Below are 19,766 nucleotides of genomic sequence, written 5' to 3'. Positions count from 1 at the left end.
GAAACCCATGCCAACAGGGAAGCTAGCCAAGTGGCAGATACTGTTGAGTGAGTTCAATATCGTCTACGTAACTCAAAAGGCAGTCAAAGGGCAAGCATTGGCAGATTATCTTGCTGAAAACCCGGTAGGAGGAAAATACGAACCCTTTAAATCATATTTTCCTGATGAAAAAGTATCATTCGTAGAAGAGGACATTACCGAAGCATACGACGGTTGGAGGATGTTCTTTGACAGAGCTGCAAATTTCAAAGGAGTAGGAATTGGAGCAGTTTTGGTATCAGAAACAGGTCAACATTATCCGGTATCTGCTAAACTCAGATTTCCCTGCACCAACAACATGGCGGAATATGAAGCCTGCATACTAGGACTCAACATGGAAATCGACATGAATATTCAGGAGCTGCTGGTAATCCGTAATTCAAATTTGCCCATGCACCAGGTACAAGGAGAAAGGGCCACCAAAAATTCAAAGATATTGCCATATCTGCACCATGTGCATGAATTGAGAAAGAGGTTCACGAAGATAGAGTTCCGACATGTGCCCAAAATTCAGAATGAGTTTGTCGATATGTTGGCCACTTTATCATCCATGATACAACATCCTGACAAGAATTATATTGATCCTATTCCGGCGAGAATTCATAATTAGCCGGCATATTGTGCCCATATTGAAGAAGAAACAGATGGAAAACCTTGGTTCCATGACATCAAGGAGTATTTGGTGAAAGGGGAATATCCGGAGCATGCAAACCACACTCAGAAACGCACACTCTGGAGACTGTCCAATCACTTCTTCCACAGCTGAGGAAATCTGTACAGAAGAACTCCCGATTTGGGATTGCTAAGATGTGTCGACGCTGTAGACATGTGATTTTTGACCCTCCCCGAGATTTTTTATATTTTAGCATGTAAATATTTAGTTTAGTCCTAATATTGCCATTTAAACTAGTTTTGACTCTTTTGCTTTATTTTATCTAAAAGAATGAAAACTACAGAAAATATTTTCCTTTATTCTAGCTAATTAGTACTTTATCTAGTTACTTTTAATTTATCTTACTTTCTATAAAACTAAAAATACTAAAATAGTCTTGACATTTTGTTCTTCAAAAGATTAAAAAAGCAAGGCTTCAAAAAAATATTCTTTACATAGTTTAGTTATTAGTAGTAATTATTTAATAGTATTCTGATTTCTTTAGTATAGCTAATTTTTTAATACTTTTTTAGGTAATTAACATTTTTTGTCTAGCAAATTTTAAGTTTATCTTACTAGTGAAATTGAAAATTACCAAAAAATAGTCACATGTTTTTAAGTTTTATTATATTAGTAGTAGTTTTGTTGTAGTGCTATTTTAGCTTCTTTCAAATAAAAGTAGTTGGTTTAATCTTATTTCAACATTTTTGGGGTAAGAAGGAACTAATGAAAATTATTTTAAAATTGTTAAGATTCCATCTTATCGTGGATAACAAACTTTCTTTCTAAAAATTTTATATGACCAATCACGCCAATTTCCTGGACACCACTTTAGTAATGCATTTCATTTTTTATTCACATACAAATTACTTTTCTCTAGGCATTAAGGAATTCACTGCACCACTAGATTGAGATTTCATTTTTTATATTGTGGGGACGAGATATTTTCTAGAGGGATCTTTACTGCTTTTCCAAGCACACACAGTCCATGGTAAGAAGAGAATACCTCAGCTGTCACGCCTCTCCTGGATTTTCTATCTTCAACCAAAAACCCTAACACCTTAGAGTTGCCATCGCCCCCTCATCTCTGCTAAAAAAATCCACCCACCGGAATCCCTTCATCACCACACAATCATTTCCCTCACTCCAGTTCCGCCGCCGACCATACCTTAACTACCTCCTCTCCAAAAAAAATTCCATCTTCCAGCGACAGACCAACCTAATCTCCATAACCACAGTCGCTGCTTCCCCCACCACCAAAAGACGACCTGCCTCCAGTCACCCGCCTTCACCACACCAGCAATCCAGACCTAAGCTTCAGCGATAGAGTAGACACGCACAATCTAGCGCCTCATTTCTGTCCATTGAACTCGCCAGAAACGAGCTACACCAGCCAACGCGCAGCACCCCTCCCCGTATTTGTTTCTTCTTCTTCACTTCACAACCAAGAAAGTTCCTTCAGCATCAACGAACCAATCAAACTTCAACCCCAAATAGCTACTCCCTGTCATGGAGTTTGTCGATTTTGTTTTCCAGGTTTAGTTCGAGTTCTCCGACGCGTTTCGAGGTCACCGAAAATCGTTGTTCTAGGTTGCTGCCGGTTTTCGTTTGAGGTTCTAATTCCGGTTGTGTAGTGAAGTCAAGCTTTTTGAAATATAGAGATCTGCCTTTGATTGTGCATTTTCTGTTTGTATTCTCTTGTCCTATTTGGAAAGGTTAGGTACTCCTTTGTCTTCTTCATTTTATTTCAATGTTAAGGTGTTTTTTAGCATGAGTAATTGGAAAATTGAAACGTTTGGATTTCAGTTTAGTCTCCGGGCTAAATCGATTCATCTTTGGCTTCTTATATATTTTGCAAAGCATGTTTGCCCATATTAATCATGTTCTAATGGATCTTGTAATCCTCTCTGACTGGTCTACAGCAAGTACTTGCAATGTATGCAAAAAACAATAGCTGAGAATTGAGAGGCCTAGATTATGTTGCGTATATTAAAGTCAGCAATGTTCTATATTTGACGTGAAGAATCCATTAGCTTAACTAACAAAATTTCTGCTAACAAATACCAAAATGTTCTATTTTTTTATAATTGAAAAGACTAAATTTGCTCGTGTATATTTGAAAGACCATATTAGACTCATCTTCATAACTGCGGGTATGGATCCCATGGCGTGGCTGTGGCACTTTATTTCATTAGTTTTAAATATGAACATCCTTAGTTCGCTTTAGTTGAATACATTTCCTTTAATAAAACTGAGGCGTGCCATTCATAAAATTGAACACATAATCTATGGCCCTCATATTAATTATCTTAACTAATGTAAAAAAATGCCTTGAACTCTCGTAGTTTGCTTTAGGCGAATTAATTAAATAAACTGTCATAGCTACGGGTACGGTTCCCGTGACGTAGTTGTGATGCTTAATTTCTAAAAATCGGGGGGTACATTTATGTGACCCAGCCACAATTTAATCTTGTTAATAAAATAAATATGTTGTAGATCGTGGGTACGGTTCCCGTGACATGATTCGCAATGTGTAATCAAATAATTAGTTGTATAACAATCAGATTATTAAGAACGGTTTAAAAAGAAATAAAAATGCACATAGGTTTCAAAGATGTTTTAAAATCAAATAAATAGGCCAATAATAACTGTTGAGCAACCGTGCTAAAATCACAGAACCCAGAAACGCCTAACACCTTCTCTCGGGTTAACAGAATTTCTTACCCGGATTTTTGTGTTCACGGACTGTAAAACAGACTCAATCTTTCCTCGATTCGGGATTTAACCGGTGACTTGGGACATCATAAATTATCCCAAGTGGCGACTTTGAATTTTTAAATAAAAATAATCCCGTTTCGATTGTCACTTTAATTTGAAAAACTCCTTTATACCCTTCTGGGGGTAGTAAAAAGGAGGTGTGACGACTCTGGTGACTATGCTGGGGATAAGAACCCAAAACATTTGGTTCAAGGTTCAAGAATTCGAGCTTATAATAATTGTTATATTTGAATTTATTTATTATCTTGTTTTAATTACCTGTTTGGGCCTAATGTACTAAATGTTGCTTTTTACCGTTTTGATATTATTTGAACTGTATATAAACTGCTACGAAACCCTTCTCTTCTCATCTTCGGGGAAGTGCATGTTGCCGTGACTTCTTTTCTGTTAGTGTCTTACCTTAAATTAGAAAGAGGCTCGGACAAGTTACAAAGCCGGATGGCCTTTTGGTTCCCGGTACGTAGCCCCCTTCGGCTTGAGTTGTCCGCTCGGTTACACAAATCTAGAACAACATACCCAGATTTTGAACTTAGAATAACTCAGCCTCATGCCGGATCCCTAGTAGGAACGCTTGTTTGCATCATATGCATTTGACTTAGGGGACTCAACACTGGGGTTGGGTCCGTCCAGGACAGATGTACCCAAAAAATAAAAGACCATCCTGATCCATCCTATATGCTATATGTATCTTCAAGGGTAAAAGGGTCATTTGGCGGACCAATGATAGTTGAGGGCAAATGAAAAAAAGGAGAGGGTGAAGTATGAAAATAAAGCAAGTAGGGCTCAGTTATGTTTTCTTTCACCTTTTGTTAAGAAAAAGACAAAGAGAAAAAAACATGAAAAAATTCAAAAAAAAAAAAGATTTTTCACTTTTTCATCATTTTCCGAAAATCAAAAATCAAAAAAAGAATGGGAAAAGAAAATCCAAAAAGAGTTTATATGCTTCATCATTTTTCAAAAAAAAAAGGACAAAACATATTTTCTTTAAATTACTTGTTTTTTTTAATTCTCGCCCGTATCCAATCTGCTCGAACTACACATACCTGATTCTCGTCTTTCGGGGCGTGATACGTAGGCAACCCACATAGAGTCTGGTCTTCCTAGTGAGTCATAGGTTCTTGGCTTCGCGGGGTCTTAGCCAAATCTTGCATTTTTAGCCACATAGGTTAATTTTAGAGAAACAGTCACAATCATATTTTGTATGTGTCCAGTAGGGAGTGTTATTGTCTCACATATTGTTGGTTTCAGTTTTTTTCATACAGGTGTGGATCTACTTACTAGAATTTGAGCATGATAGACACCCCGTGACCATCCAGTCAGGATCGCTCATTCAGGAGTTGCTTAAGGAGATTTGTTTTATTTTTTTATGTTTTGAGTATGTTATTCATTTTATGTCGTCTTTTACTTTCTAGTTTTGTACAGTAATGTCAAGTCTTTTGTTATTGTACTTTCTATTTTATATTTAAAAAAGTGTGTTGTAACTCGAAAATCGAAAAAAAAAGAAGAGGTTCGCATTTTATATTTATGTTAGAAGTTTTCTTTAGAATACTAATTCTTTTAAAGGTGGTTTTCCTTTAGGAAATTAATACCTATAACTCAAAATAAAAAATTGATGTTATATTTCTTTTTAGTACATTAAGACTAAAAATTCAAAAAAGAAAGAGAATTTTCTTTTAGTATCTCTTTAAAAGTTTCTTTAAGATTTTAGTTCCAAAAATTCAAAAAGATTTTCTTTTGAGGTTCTTCTGGGAAATTAACAAAAAATGAAAAAAAATTCTTTTTATTTCTACTAGAATTTTAGGATATTGTACATAGAAGATAAAAAAATGTACTTTATCTTTGGTTTATTTTTAGAGTTTCTCCCTTAGGTAATCAAATTAAAATCCAAAAATATTTTTTTGATCTTATTCATTTCTTGGTTCGAAATCTTTCTTTCAGGATATCAAATGGAAATTCAAAATATTTTTTTTTGGTTCATCCTTTAGATTTCCTTTCTAAAAAAAAGAATCAAAGAATATTTTTCTCTTCTAAGGATTTTTCCTAAATAATTTCTCATCAGAGTATTCATTAAGTTCAAAAAAGAGAAAAAAAGAAAGAAAATGAGAACGTTAGTTTGTTTACTTTATTCCTGATCTTCCAGAACTACGCAAAGATCTGATTCATGCGGCGTCATGATACGTAGACAACCTACATAGGGTTCGATCGGATCATTTTTTTATTATTAAAAGAAAAAAAAAGAAAAAAAAAGAGAAAAAAAAGGAAAAAAGAAGGAAAAAAATGAGGGTGAAATTATGGGATGTGAGGAATAAGAGGAAATAAAAGAGTGACCATTAGAATAAAAAAAAGGAAGGAAAATGAGCAAGCAAGTGCTAGAAAAGAAACGAAAGAGAAGATTGAAGGGATCAAATTGGGATGATGTCAACTGACCTTGTGACACTCAAAGTGATTTTTGAACCGTTAATTGTTGCTATGTGCATTGCACACAATGTGATATTTTTAGCTATTAAATGCCCTAACGCTAACAGGATGTCCCATTTTGTTCATTTGTTATCTTCATTGAGCAGAAGAGTGGTTGGTTTGTGGTTTTTAAGTAACTCGTCCATACAACACAAGGTCAAAGAGCAAGGCAGCCATGGCTAGCAAAGAGTTGGACAGAAGGGTTATTGATTCATCTAAAGGAATTATTGAATCAGAATCTGAGTTGAAAGAAGAGGTCTTAAGGGTGAAAGGACAGATGGCCGAAGTATACCAAGCCTGGATTAGTGGGCGTCCTCCACCATCAGTTCCCACTAACTACACTGAAAGCCTTATCACCATTCTACCACTGTCACAAATCCAGCTTCCCACTACTGTTGATATCACCCCCCACAACCTTTTCACACTCTACCCGCCAAAACCACCTCATATCCCGCTCCTTTGGCATCTCATGCTCTTGTAGCTCCTCCTTCAGCTACTTTTCCTCGATCCTCTAACGAGACTGTGTTCAAAGTCCCTGATGCCCAACACTATGCTCCAGAACCAACTTTCAAAGTCTCAAATTCATACTCTCATGCTTCTCATCTTGAGCCTCCCGGTGAAACTGAAAAGCTTGCTAAGATAGTGGAGCAAGATGAGATATACAAGAAGGTGAAAATCTTAGAGCAATCTTTAAGAAACATGCAAGGGATAGGGAGCCAGATGAGCGTGGCTTACAAAGACTTGTGCTTGTTTCTTGACGTCCACCTGCCTGCTGGGTTTAAGATACCAAAGTTTGATTTGTATAACGGGCAGGGAGATCCCGTGGCCCATTTGAGAGGTTACTACAGTAAGATGAGAGGCGCCGATGGGAAGGACAAATTATTGATGGCATATTTCAGTTTGAGTCTGAGTGGGGCAGCTCTGGAGTGGTACACCCGCCAAGACGTTAGCAAGTGGTACACATGGGACGATATGGCTCAGACTTTTTTCCGGCACTTTCAATACAACATAGAAATTATCCCGGATCGCATGTCCCTCACCAAGATGGAAAAGAAGCCTACTATAAGAATTAGGGAATACGGGCTCAAATGGAGAGAACAAGCTGCTAGAGTCAATCTCCTGATGGAAGAAAAAGAGATGGTCGAGTACTTTCTTCAAGCTCAAGAGCCAACTTACTTTGGGTATTTTATCTCGGCTGTGGGTAGGCCTTTTAATGATGTGGTAAAAATGGGAGAAATGGTAAAATATGGGTTGAAGTCGAGCAAGATCATGAGCTATTCTGCTTTAAAAGCCACAACACAAGCAATTCAGAACGACACATGAAGCTTGCTGGGATACAAGGAACATGATGATGTTTCCATGGTTGTCTCACGGTCAGGACATGGTTCAAAGGGTTCGCCTCACCAATATACTCAGCCTCAAATCCCAACCCCAAACCTATCCCTGAGCTCCACCTAATCCACCTCAGTATTATCCTACTAACAATGTCTGGTCATTTGTCCCACCACCGGGTCACTCCTTATGGTGAGCGCCAGCACCGCATAATGCACTCTTGCCTTCACAACATTTTCAAGCACCCAATAACCCTAGAAAACAGAGGTAGGGAAGGGAACAAAGGCAAAGAAATAGTTTCACGCCAATCGGGGAGTCCTACACAAGCTTGTTTGAAAAGTTAAAGCATTCTGGCCTGATTGAGCCGTTCCTTGGCTATACTCCAGACCCATATGCAAATGGTTTTGATCCTACTGTACGATGCATATACCACTCTAACGTCCAAGGGCATAGCATTGAAGATTATCGTGCTTTGAAAAGGAAAATAGAAATAATGATTTAAGAAGGGATAATTGTGATCAAGGACAGTGACAGGGAGTACGCGAATCCTCTTGGGAACTTACTGACTGAAGATAATGATATTGAAGTTGGTAATGGTCTTGGCAATATTGATGTAGAACTCAGTGGCTAAGATGCCGTGCTTGGTAATTGGAAAGACGCTCCACCTCTTGGCTAGCTGGGGAGGAGTCTTGGTGGTTTGTTTTGTTGTAATTTCTGTTGTCCGGGTTATTTTCAGGGTTGTAATCTGGATATTGTCTTGTGAGTCAAACCCTTCTATCCTTTTATTTTGCCTAATTTGTTTAGTCGTAGTATCTTGTTTAGTGTTGTCTGGTATTGTTCCAGGATTGTAACCCCAGTTTGTTTTACTTGTTTTGTTGTTCAAACCCTTTCACCATCTGTCTAATACAATTTCCTGTTTTCTGTTATTTCTAGTCAGTGTTTTTTTAGTTCTCTTTCCCTATTATAGTTATTTTCCTGCTGACTTAGTGACATGACATGCACGCATAATTCTCAGCCTGGTCTTAAAAGTTAGTTTATTAATGAAGCAATGAAACAATTTTGAAGATGATAGGGACATTTGAGGAAATAAGTAAAGGCATTTTGAGATCATTTCAAGCCCGAATTGTGTGAAACTGGGGCAGATAGAACATAAAGAAACACTATTGAAACACATCCTGTCAAATCAGGTTGAAGCTAAAGGCAAGTTTGCCCCAAATTGGCAGGGGCCATTCGTGGTAACGAGAGTGTTGTCCAATGGCGCTTTGTATTTAACAGATGTAGAAGGAAAATGTGTGGATATGGTTATCAATTCCGATGCAGTCAAAAGATATTATGTATGATTTCTTTGGTTTGTACAATTGTTGTTTGTACTTGGCATGTGTGAGAATGTAATTTTTGCCTCACATGAATTACTCCAAAAGAATTCTCAAAATTAGGTCTTTTTCTTTAATTATGTGTTATTCTAGGAATTAATGTGCAATTTTCCTGATTGTTTGCATATTTTATGCATTTTTAATTTTATTAATGCATTGAAAATACAAAAAATATAGCATCTGCATTTAGAATTTAGTTTTACATTTTTACATTAATTAAGTAAATTGTTGTTTTGCAAAAAATGAAAAATCCCAAAAATAACGTATTTTGCATTTTTTTATGTTTAATGTTACAATTTTGTGATTTTCTTTTAATTTGGCATTCAATTATTTGTAATAATTATTATTTAGAGTTAATTAGCATTTTTGATAGGATGATTTGGTTTTATAAATTAATTTAAGATTATAGTTTTAATTTTCGAAAAATAGTTTGAAATAAATAGAAAAGGAAGAGAATTAAATAAAGGAGTAGTAAAATTTGTTGGGCTATCTCTCATTTTACCCAGGCCCAAGCAAAATCCACCCCATTATCCGCCCAAACCAGCCTAGACCCATCTCTCCTACCCGACCCGACCTAGCATAACCAAAACGATGTCGTTTCATGCCGAGATTAATCACAGCCGTTGATTCCATTCAATCCAATGGCTCGAGATCAACCATCCATTTTAATAATACTAAACCCTAAACAACCCCCTACCCCCAAAATCACAACACCCCCCTCCCCCCCTCATTTGTGTCTCTCATTGCTTCAGAGACAACCATGTCTCACCACCGCCCTCCGCCACCGGAAATCGCCTCACGGCGGTTCCGGTGGCCCAAACCACCACAAATTAACACCGAAGATTCTCCTTCACCTCATAATCTCAAATCCCCAAACCGTTTCTTTCGAATTGCAGTCGAACTGGTCGAATCTTTGATCGAAGTTTGAACCCAAAACCCTAGTTTACCCAATCCCCTCCATCTTTACACCATAGAATCCTCTCACTCCCCTCTTTCCGAATTTATGAACCTTATCCCTCGAATGTCCCGGGAATCCCTCGAATCTGGATTTAAAGAAACGAACCCTAAAATCCCAAAATCCAAGTCATTACGTGTTTAAAGGTTTGAGGTCAAAATCGACCTTAGTTGTGTGTTCTCAGTCGAGAACACTCGATTAGTGTCCATTCCGGCCACAAATTCGAAGATCATTGAAGGTCTAGTTTGAAACGATGTTCAATCATTTTTGGTAGGTATTCCTGGTTTTAATTTTTTCTATTTTTTCTTTTATTATTATCATCTTCTTCTACTCCTTTCTGTTATTAGAAGGTTATTTGATCAGTTTGTTCTATGATTTTTTTTATTTGTTTTTCGAATTAATAGGTTGTTTGTTGATTTCATTTGGTTTTTTTGTTTAGTTGCTCAGAAGTTTAAACTCGTATAACAGTAGTTCTTGAACTGATTCCTGATAATTTTCGTTGAAAGATTGGAATTGTTTCATTTTTCAGTATTAAGAGCTATTAAGCAGTCTGCTGATATATTTTGTTTACATAAAGACCGAATAGCCTTAAACGATGTGAATTGGGTTCAGCTTGGTCCATGAATTTCAAGTTTTAAAAAGGGGAACTTTAAGATAATAGTGGGAATTATTTAATTGTCACCTAACTTGAGAAGCGGCTAAATGGGTGGTAGGGTAGAAATTGCTTTACTGAATTAATTAAGAAAGCACTAAGTAGTGGAATGAATTAAAAAATAGAAAAGGGTACTGATAGTGGAAACTACACTTGTTTATGGACCTTTGCTAAGGGATACACATGGGAAGGGAATATACAAGATGGAAAAGGGAAAAGATCTGAAGAAAAAGGGAGTTGGTTCTAGTCTTTAAATAGATACACACGGACAAAAGAAAGAGCTTAGGAGATTGGGGAGAGAACTTTCTGAGAGAGTACATACAGACAGACCTAAGGGAAGAGGGAGGGAATCAGAAAAGAAAAACTGAAACTGCTAAAAATTGGCTTCTGTTCCATTGAGCTTTGATTTGATTTCCAAAGTTTTCAATTTCTGAAATAGTTTTCGGTCTATCTAGGCTGAAATGATTTGAGTTTGGTATTTTAAAAAGTTTGGTTCTTGAAGTTCTGACCACATTTTCGTGAGTGTTGCACTTAGTTTCCTGGTTTAAAACTGGTTTAGCTGGTTGTTTCTGTTGCCGATCACTATTCTTGCTACTGTCATGCTGTTGCTTCCTCATTTTCCATGTTGTTTTTGAATTTCAGGTACTTTGCTTTGGCTTATGAGTATAGCATTACTGCTGGACATGTAATTCTAGCGAAATTCTGGTTGAAAGGAAGCTGCATTAGAATTTGACCTCCCATGTTTCTCTTGCTGTTTCAATATTACGTTTGAACTACAAATGTCAGTTAGGTTTTCTGAATTCGTGTGTGAAGAGTAGTTTGCTGTAGTAAGTTTGCATTTGTATTGATGTATGAACTATGGATTCTATTTACTTAGTTTTCTTTTAACAAATCTAAGTGAGTGCTAGTTAAAGGATTTATTAAGGTTTTGTCTAAAGGTTTAGTGTAATGCTTTGGGTTGTAAATCCATGTTTAGCTTATACTGTAGACTAGTTGTCTTAGCTTGGGTAGCCATTTGATTTCAGTGAATTGCTAAATATCGGCTTCTATCTATTCACTCATATTCTGCCTTGTAAACATGCCCATTGGTGAAGCTAAGGTTCAGAGTCATGTTTAAAGTTAGTAAAAGCTGAATCAAGCATGCTTACCTGATTGTTTAATGTTGAGTTGTGTTATTCATGTCGGGATAGGATGCTTAAAATTGGAAGGCTAAGTAGGTAGGAAATAGGATAATTTCCTATTCCCGGAAGGTATTAGTTAAAAGGCATTCAGAATTGGTATCATAATATGGGGTTTAGTTTCCAAGTTAAATATGTTTAGGCTCCGCAAAGATTCGACCTTGAGCACCTGTTTTACAATTGCATCGTGAATAGGACTTTCTTTTGCATCGTGAATTCGAGGTGTGCCATTTAGCAAATTCCCATGGCCCTCACAAAGTTAAAAATGCGTAGTTGCTTTAGGCGCGTTATTTTAATAATTTACTTTCCTAAACTCGGGTGTGCATTTATGTGACCCAAATCCAAATCTCAACGTCGGATAAAATGTGTTGTGAATCGCGGGTGCATTTATGTGACGTGGTTCAAGACATATTTTAAATGACGTTGCAATTTTCCTTGAAAAAAATAATTAAATAAATCGGTTAAAGGTAAAATTGCACATAGGATTAAACATGTTTAAAATCAGATAATTAGGCCAATAATAACAATTGAGCGACCGTGCTAGGACCACGGAACTCGGGAATGCCTAACAACTTCTCCCGGGTTAACAGAATTCCCTACCCGGATTTCTGATTTGCGGACTGTTAAACAGAGTCAATCTTTTCCTCGATTCGGGATTGAAACCGGTGACTTGGGACACCATAAATCTCCCAAGTGGCGACTTTGAATTTTAAATAAATAAATCCCGTTTTGATTGTCCTTTAATTGGAAAAATTCCTTTATACCCTTTCCAGGGGTGCAGGTAAAAAAGGAGGTGTGACAGCTCTGACTACTCTGCTGGGGACAAGAACCCAGAATCTTTGGTTCAGGGTTCAAAATTCGAGCTTAGATGAATTGTTATATTTGGCTTTATCTGTTATCTTATTTTATTACATGTTTGGGCCTAATGTGCTAAATGATGCCTTTACCGCTTTGATATTATCTGAACTGTATATAAATTGCTACGAAACCCCTCTCTTCTCTCTCCCGAGGAGTGCACGCTGGTCGTGACTTCTTTCTGCTAGAGTCCTATTCCAAATAGAACGAGGTTCGGACAAGTTACAAAGCCAGATGATCTTTTGGTTACCGGTACGCAGCCCCCCCTCGGCTTGAGTTGTCCACTCAGGTAAGCCAAGTCTAAGACAAATAAACCCAGGTTTTTAACCTAGTATAACAAGACCTCATGTCGGATCCCTAGTAAGAACGTTTGTCTGCATCACGTGCATTTTGACTTTGGAGACTCAACACAGGGGTTGGGTCTGTCTAGGACAGGTGTACAAAAAATGAAAAGACCATCCTGATGCATCTTACTTGCTACTTGTGCATTTATTTGCTTCAGATTTGCATGTTGACCGGTTTTCAAATAAAAGGAAAGAGTTTGGAAAAGAAATAGCAGTGTGAGGGCTAAGGGAGGTAATTACCTGTTTTGAAAACCTAAATATGCCAAAACTCTGCAGGAATTTTGAAAAAAAAAATAAAAAGAGAATTTTTTGTTTTCAAAAAAAAGTTGGTTTTTGTGTTATCAAAATTGCCCGAACTACGCCAGTTTGATTCTCATAGGGTGTGAGATACGTAGGCAACCCCCATCGGGTCCAACTTCCTTTTTGCAAAAATAATCCGAAAGAACAAAAATTTTACTTTTTATTTGAAAATAGTTAGGGTGATTCCATTCTTGTCAGAAATAGCCGAATGGCCCTAAAAGGGCGCCGGAAGGCTGTTTTTGCAAAAATAGCTACATGTGGTCATTTTTCAAGGTTTTCACCGATTAGCCAACACAACCTTAAAATCTTCGTCTTCGAGGTGCTGAAAGGTCGTATTTGCAAAACCGGATTTTATTTTTTGAAAAAAAGGGAAAAGAAAAAGTGTGTCAATTTTGTCTTCAAGTCAAATGAGTCTTGATTTTTGCTTAATCACCCTAATAAATGTGCAGAATGAGCACGAGTCCAAGTTTGCCGATAGCAGTTATGAACAAGATCCCTTTGGAGTTGCGTATGTGGTGGGAAGATCTGGGCAAGTCAGAGCAAGATAAGGTCAATCTACATTTGGGAGGTCTCACCGGGTTATTAAAGATCAGACCTAGATGAGACATCATAAAGGCTTTGGTTACGTTCTAGGACTCGGCCCATAACGTATTTCACTTCTCGGATTTTGAACTCACCCCGACCTTGGAAGAGATAGCAGGTTATATGAAAAGTACTGCAGGTTTGAGGCATAAGTATTTGATCGCTCCAAGGGCCGTTAACTCTCACAAATTCATGGACTTGCTAAAGATAAACAAGGGAATCCCATATTCCGAGTTGGAAGGGGGTTTTCCATTCTACATTTTATACACCAGAAGTACGGGCATGTAGGAGGGTTCAATGATCCGGAAGCGGGGTTTGCAGTAAAGGGAACCGAACAAAATGGGACGAGCATAGGCGTTTCGCTTTCATGGTAGCGTTCTTAGGCCTTGTGGTATTTCCCCGAAAAGACGGGAATATCGATTTGCGGGTGGCTGGAGTCGTCAAGGTCCTGGTCACCAACGCCAAGAGCACTCTCGCCCCTATGATAGTGGCTGAGATATACCGAGCTCTCACAGCTTGTAAAGCTGGGGCAGACTTCTTCGAGGGATGCAATTTGCTATTACAAATGTGGATGATCGAGCACTTGTGCCACCACCCTCAGTATATGAGTTATGGATCCGCAGAGAAAAGCTGCATTGAAGAATTCAACACAAGGGTTTCAGGGTTCAAGTTACCGGAGGGGTTTGGAGAATGGATAGCCCGCCTTCGCGCCATCACTACGGGACAAATAGAATGGACACTAGGTTGGCTTCCTATTGAAGAAATTGTGTATATACCCGCCACAGGTCCTTACTTCCTCCTAATGGGTCTTCGAGGTATTCAACCTTATGCTCCCTACCGAGTGATTAGACAATTAGGAAGGTGTCAGGTGATGCATCCAAATGAAGATCTCAGTATCCATGAGGTTGAGATTAGCTCCGACGACCAATTTCATGAAGAAACAGTTCATTATATTTGGAACGAGTGCTAGTATTTGATAGCAAGCACCCGAGTGCGAAACCTATCTAAAGGCGAGGTCTCACCCGCCTACCTTGTCTGGATAGAAAGAAGAACGCTGCAAGGGCCGAATCAGAACGACCGGCCAAAAAACCACACATTCATGAATTCGTCGAGGCATCGTAAGAACTGTGGGCTTGGTTGGCCAAAGAAAATGAGTACAGGGCCACAATAGGAAAGCTGGAAAAGCAAGTCAAAGATCTTCAATTCGAGAATGGCTTACAAGCAGCGGCGGATGAGGGTGAAAAGAAAATGAGGCCCTTCGAGCTCAAATTCAGAAACTGAAAGTAGCGGCAGAAATTCCAGTCCGAAGTAACAGAGATGAAAAGCTCGTAGCTAACCTAATGTAGAAAGTGAGTAACTATAGTTTCTATTTGAACAAAGTAGAAAGTGAAATAGCCGGGGCTCAAAAACAATTGGCTAAAAATACAGATGAACGGGTATGCCTGGTTAAGCAGTTAAGAGAAAGGTACGACGATGAGGTCGCGGGGTTGAAGAAAAGGGTCCTCGCCACGAGAAACAAAATGATCAAGCATGCAAAAGACTTCAAGGTTGAAAGGGAACATTGTTACATGACATTGGCGCAGTTAGAAATAGACTTGCAATAACTTCAGGAACAAAACTATGCAGCCAAGCAGACTTTGGAGGCCAGGGCCCAGCAGATTGGGCGTTTGTTACAAGAAAAGGGCATCATAAGAGAGAGAATTAGAAACATCACTGACTACATCACTATGAAGTACCACATTTGTGAGGATATGACTCGCACTACGTTTTTTGCAGCGGTGATGACCTTTGTTAAACAAATAATGAACAACTTGGACCGACTTCAATGGGATCTTGTACATAGGCCCGCGACGAGACCGAATGATGTCCCACGGGCTCCAGGAGCATTGATGTACTCATGATTTTCCGTTTGAGTCTGTATTTCCTTTTCTGTCGAAGTCCGTAAGTCATGTTGGGTTTATATTTTATTTCTGTTAGTCTGTATTTCTTTAAAGTATGATAGCTTAATTTCGGAGTCTGTATTTTGTCTTTTGCATCATAGTCTGTTAGTCTTTTGAAATTTGTTAGTATTGAGTCTTTGTGATCGAAGCATCTGTTTTTATAAAAGTTGAAAATCCCAAAAATATTTTATTTACTTTCACACTTATCTGACAGAACTATACGGTCTGATTCATGCGGGGACATGATACGTAAGCAATCTCTATAGGATTCGACCACCACTAAAAAAGAAAAAGGGGAAATAAAGAAGCATAGAATAAAAGAAGCTTAAAAGAAGGGGCAAAATTATGAGAGGCCGGAATTACGCACACAACCGAAGCAAATGCATAATAGAAAATGGTTAATTGCCTAGGTGCATTGCATCCCAACGTGTAATTGCATATGTGTTAAACTCTAAGAACTAACAAGTTTGTTGTTTTTCAGAGAATTCAAGTAGTTAGTTTATTTAGAGGATACTGGCACATTATCATTACCAAACCAGATCGAAAGGACCAATACCAGAAATCATGTCTATCCCGGATGCCGACACTAGTGTTGAGGTGGAGGAGTTGGACGTTAATAAAATGAAAGAGGAGATGCTCAAACTTAAGCAACAGATGGCCGAAATGTACCAAACCTGGTCCAAAGGGCAATCACCGCTGTCTTACCCAGCCAGCCTTGTTTTTACCCCACTATTAGCTCACTCTCAGTATCATCCCGCCACCGATCCAGGTTTTCCGATTTATCAACACTACCATGGCACTACTTCTCATATGCCACAAGCTCCACCACCAAAATCAATTCCATACCCTCCTCCGCCAGTCACCCCTGTCTTTGTGGCATCTCCACCAGCTGCACTCCATAAATCCCCAAGAGAACCTGTGTTCCAAGCTCAGGACAACCAGTATTATCCCCCGGAGCCCACCTTCAAAGCTCCTGAAACCTACCCCTATGATCCACATTCTGATCTCCCGAAAGAAGCTGAGAGACCAGGCAAAAATCCTGAACATGAGGAGATGTTCAGAAAAATGAAAAGCATAGAACAATCCTTCAGGGATATGAGAGGGCTAGGAGGTCAGGTAAGCGTGGCTTACAAAGACCTGTGTTTATTCCCAAATGTACAACTACCGGCAGGGTTCAAAATGCCCAAATTCGACTTGTACAACGGACACGGTGATTCGGTGGCTCATTTGAGAGGTTTTTGTAGTAAGATGAGGGGAGCCGGAGGAAAGGATGAATTTCTAATGGCCTACTTCAGTCAGAGTTTGAGCGGATCAGCATTAGAGTGGTACACCCGCCAAGATCACGGAAGATGGTACACATGGGATGATTTGGCACAAGAATTCGCTTGTCACTTTCAGTATAATCTTGAGATCATTCCAGACCGACTATCTTTGACTAAACTAGAGAAGAAGCACAGTGAAAGCTTTAGAGAATATGGTTTCCGGTGGAGGTAGCAAGCAGCAAGGGTAGATCCCCCAACGAAAGAGAGCGAGATGGTTGATTACTTTTTGTAGGCTTTGGAGCCAACTTACTTTGGTCATTTGGTGTCCGCAATTGGCAAGTCTTTTAATGAGGTTGTAAAAATGGGAGGCATGGTCGAGAAGGGGCTTAAGTCCAACAAAATCATGAGTTATTCAGCGATCAAGGCAACCACTCAGCCCATTCAAAGCGGCACTGGGGTGTACTTAGGAAGAAGAAGAAAGAAGATGTCACGACTGTTGAGTCCGGAGCCTGGTTCGGATCTAGAGGCCCGTCACCTTACTATAGCCAACCACGACCCTACCACCAAAATTACCCCCACACTCCATATAGCCTTCCACAACATTACCACCCACCGCCAGATCCCCATTTTTCCGTCCATCATGCACAAACCTATACCCAAACTCCGGCACATGCACAATGGCGTGCGTCGACTCCACAAAATCCATACTCAGCTCCAAAAAATCCATACCCAGCTCCACAAAATCCATACCTAGCTCCACAAAATCCATACCCAGCTCCACAAAACACATATCCACCCCTAAGAGCCTACAGAAATCCCCCCAGAGCAGGTTTCCGACCAAACCAAGCCTTCAAGAATGAGAGGTTGCATAAGCAAAAGACTTTCACTCCACTGGGGGAATCATATACCAGTATTTTCCACAGGTTGAGGCAGTTGGGCATGCTGAATCCAATTGAGCCTAAAATGCCAAATCTTCCTCCTAGAAATCTTGACCACTCGGTGAGTTGTGAGTACTGTTCAAGAGCCCCGGGGCATGATACAGAGAAGTGTTGGAAACTAAAAATAGTTGTGCAAGAGCTTATTGATACTCATTGGATCAAGGTTCAAGATCTAGAAGCACCAAATATCAATCAGAATCCACTGCCAGCTCACTATGAGACCCATATGATTGAGTTGATACACAAAGGAGGGGATCCTAAGAAGCCCTCGCAGACGGTAATGATGGTCCGTTCCAGTGAAACCAGCTCAAAGGAAAAGGTAACTAGTGGGAAATCAATGGTCCAGTTGAAAGGGGTAGACAATAAGTCAGCTGTGGTAGCCGAGAAAGGGTCGTCAAGCATTGTTGCAGTGAAACCCGAGAAAGCTAAAGTGGTAGTACCAGGGGTTGCAAGTAAACCTGTTGTGGTCATAAAGGGGGTTCACACAGAGCCTGTTATTATAAAACTAGTAACTCAGCTTCTAGTGATCAACAACAAAGTTGTTCCTTGGAATTATGAACGGGTGACCGTGATTTACAAAGGGAAAGAAATCAAAGAAGAAGTTTGTGAAGCACGAGGTTTGACTCGCTCAGGAAGGTGTTTTACTCCAGAGGAGTTAAGGAAAGCTAAAGATGATCCAACGCCAATGAAGAAAGCGGTAACTAAAGAAGAGGCAGAGGAATTTTTGAGGAAAATGAAAGTGCATGACTATTCTGTTGTAGAGCAGTTGAGGAAAACGCCCACTTAGATCTCATTGCTCTCATTGCTAATCCATTCAGATGAGCACCGCCGATCATTGATGAAAATCCTGAATGAGGCCCATGTTCCCGACAAGATCTCGGTGAACCATCTGGAAAAGATAGCCAGCAAGATTTTTGAAGTAAACAGACTCACTTTTTCCGATGATGAATTGCCCATAGAGGGTATTGAGCACAACAAATCCCTTTACCTGACAGTAAAATGCGAGGATTTTGTGGTTACCCGGGTATTGGTTGACAATGGTTCAAGTGCGAACATCTGTCCTCTCTCCACTCTAAGCAAGCTGAAAGTAGAAGAGGAGAGGATCCATAAGAACAGTATCTGTGTGCGGGGATTTGACAGCGGAGGCAAAGACTCAGTTGGGGACATAATGTTGGAACTGACCATAGGTCCAGTAGAATTCACAATGGAATTCCAAGTACTGGATATAGCTGTTTCCTACAATTTGCTATTAGGGCGACCGTGGATTCACGCCGCTAAAGCAGTACCATCAACACTCCATCAGATGGTCAAGTTTGAATGGGACAGACAGGAAATAGTTGTGCACGACGAAGATAATTTGTGCGCTCACAGCAACACCATTGTGCCATTCATTGAAGTGGAAGATGACAAGGGACCATGGGTCTACCAAGTTTTTGACGCAATGTCAATCGAGAAAGTTCCAGAAGGGAAGTGTATCCCAAATCCGAAGATAACCGCTACATCAGTCATGGTAGCATATGAAATGCTGAAGAATGGTTTTGTACCAGGAAAGGGCTTGGGGTCAGATCTGCAAGGCATCATACAGCCCGTGTCTCTTCCTGAAAACTCGGGAACATTTGGTCTAGGATTCCAGACCACAACCGCAAACATAAAAAGAGCCAGGAAATTGAAACAGAGGGCATGGGTCCTTCCAAAGCCGGTCCCACGTCTTTCCAGATCATTTGTCAAGTCCGGTACAAGGAGTCGCCCAGTGACAGCAATTCCCAGTTCTGTGATTGATCCGGACAAGGAGTTAATTGAAAGATTTGAGAAGTCGTTCGACAGTGTGAACATGGTGGAAATTGGAGAAGGTTCTAGCAACGCGGAAGTGCAATTTGTTGGGCCAACAACAAAGCTTAATAATTGGAAGGCTACTCCTCTCCCAACTCGAAAGGAGTCTTGGTAGTTTGCTTGGATTTTCCTTTAAGTTTGTACGGATTATTCCAGGGTTGTAATCCAGATTTCATTTTTCAGTCTGTTTGAGTGTGCAAACCTTGTTATCTTTTATCATTCAATAAAATACAATTTCTCTTTCTTCATCATTCTTGATGGTTTTCCTTTTTTGTTTTCTTTTCTATACAGTTCTTTTT

Source organism: Nicotiana tabacum, chromosome 11 (assembly GCF_000715075.1).
Source record: "Nicotiana tabacum cultivar K326 chromosome 11, ASM71507v2, whole genome shotgun sequence".
Taxonomy (NCBI): Eukaryota; Viridiplantae; Streptophyta; class Magnoliopsida; order Solanales; family Solanaceae; genus Nicotiana; species Nicotiana tabacum.
This window is presented reverse-complemented; position numbering follows the sequence as displayed.